General features: G+C 55.7%; 1 protein-coding gene and 1 long non-coding RNA gene across 2 annotated transcripts in view; both read left to right on the top strand.

Moving 5' to 3' along the window:
* Positions 1–1792, top strand: part of LOC114009415 (uncharacterized) — a 7110-nt gene extending 5318 nt beyond the window's left edge. The window contains exon 3 of the long non-coding RNA XR_003550827.1: positions 1721–1792. This is a non-coding gene — a long non-coding RNA (uncharacterized LOC114009415). The remainder of the gene's footprint in view (positions 1–1720) is intronic.
* UPB1 (beta-ureidopropionase 1) overlaps positions 1–1798 on the top strand; it is a 47626-nt gene that overhangs the window by 8253 nt on the left and 37575 nt on the right. The window lies entirely within an intron of this gene.

The raw sequence follows: 1798 nt of genomic DNA, 5'->3' as shown, positions 1-1798 counted from the left end.
AAGAGGGGGACAGAGGCCGGCCCTGGGCAGCGGATGGAGAGGGACACCAGCCCAGTATTGGTTACAGCCGTGCTGGCACACCCGAGCCAAGAGCTCTTCCACTGGGCATCTTCCTGGGTGAGACCGCTGGGGTATCCCCAAAGGGCGGTCCACCTCTGGGCTCCTGGACCCACGGGCCTTCGGGAAACGGACACACGGGTTGGACACACGGGTTCGTTCTCCTTTTCCTCCCTGTGGCTGTCCACGCATCCTCCAGCTGCAGCTCCTGGAAAGCTGCCCAGGGTGGCCACCAAGGTTGTCTTGCCCTGGGGCTGACGCCTGCCAGAAGGACCCTTCCTCCTGTGGGTGGGGGGGACTGTCTGAGGCCGTCAGAGCGAGGGGAGGTGCCGTGTGGGCACCGCTGCTATTTCTAACCTGCCGAGTGAAGGGAACTTTGACTGAAAAGCAGGCTGATTGTCAGGGGCGGGACGGAACTCAGAGCTGTCAGGGCCGTCACATGGAGAGAGCGTGGCAGGGGGCGGCGACAGGGGGCTTGGGCTGACAGGGCTGTGATTTTGAAAGAAATTGTCTTTAAGAAATTGATTTCAAGTAGGAGAGAAATATTATTATTAGATAATGGCTGTCAGGTTATTTTTTGATGTGTTCTCTGGGGATTTCATAATCCTCTCCCCCTTAGATGGTAAACCCTTCCTGGCCAGGGGCCATGCCCTCATGCCTTTGTGGGTTTCACCCCAGCACTGGGCAAGCGGCAGACGTCAGGAGATATTTGCTGTGTGGCCAGTGGTCACTTTGGGGGGAGGTTTTTATCAATAATCTTCTAACTTTTGTTAATAAACCACAAATTTGGGTGAGCAGTAGACCTTTGGCCCATGCCCCATCTGGCCCAGTTCCATGCCTGGAGCTGCCCCTCTGCCCCCAGTGGCAGCAACAGCAGGACGGGGTAGTGAGGACCACCCACCCAAGGCTCAGCATTCTCAGAGACAAATGACCACCGGGCCGTCCATGAACTCCTCACTTAGAGGCCTCTCCCACCAGCCTGAGGCTCATTGCCACGGCCTGGCCCCTCCCGTGGACTCAGCAGAGCCCTGATTCTAGTTCAGAAACATCTTTGGAATCTAGGCCCTCCTCTGAGTGCTGGCCGCTGGGATTTTAGTCCCTGCCCTGATCTCGGCAAACGCCAACCTCCTAACTGCTCACTCTGCCCCCGCTTCCCGACCTGGGCCAGGCCTAACTGTGCCCCGTCCCTTGTAGGTCACCCCTGGCTACAAAGTCCAGATTCCGTGTAGTGTCCATTCAGGCCAGACCCTTGTACTTCCCGGCCACCTGCCCTCTCCATCTTTACATGATAAATCACTACGGAGAGTGGACGGTGTTTTGTTCTTTTGTTTGTATTTCCCTCCCCATAGGGCATGTGCACTCGCTGGAGAGAAACAGAGAGATTGGGAGAAAGTGAGAAATCACCCCCCCCCAAGGGGGATGGTCACACCACAATTCCCTTCTCCTCCATTCTCCTCCCAGGATTTTGGGCATGGACACACACATGTCTGGTGTGATTTTTTTTTTTTTTTCAAGCTATCAGCTTGGGAGTTGAACTACGGTCAGCCATGTGGGAGTTCAACGCCTTAGCCAACACGCCACTTGCAGGTCCTGAGAGGGAGGGTTTTTTCAGTGCTCCACACCAGGTTAAAAGCAACTTGCCTCTTCTTTCCTGCCCATTTAGGAAGCTCGATCTGCCCAGCAGAGCTTTCAAAGCTGCCTCCGAAGGAGACTTCGAGCTGCAGGGATATGGCTTTGTAGC

This window comes from Tupaia chinensis, unplaced genomic scaffold (genome assembly GCF_000334495.1).
Source record: "Tupaia chinensis unplaced genomic scaffold, TupChi_1.0 Scaffold000531_1, whole genome shotgun sequence".
NCBI lineage: Eukaryota > Metazoa > Chordata > Mammalia > Scandentia > Tupaiidae > Tupaia > Tupaia belangeri.
Note: the sequence above shows the minus strand (reverse complement) of the source record. Positions and strands in the feature narration are given on the sequence as shown.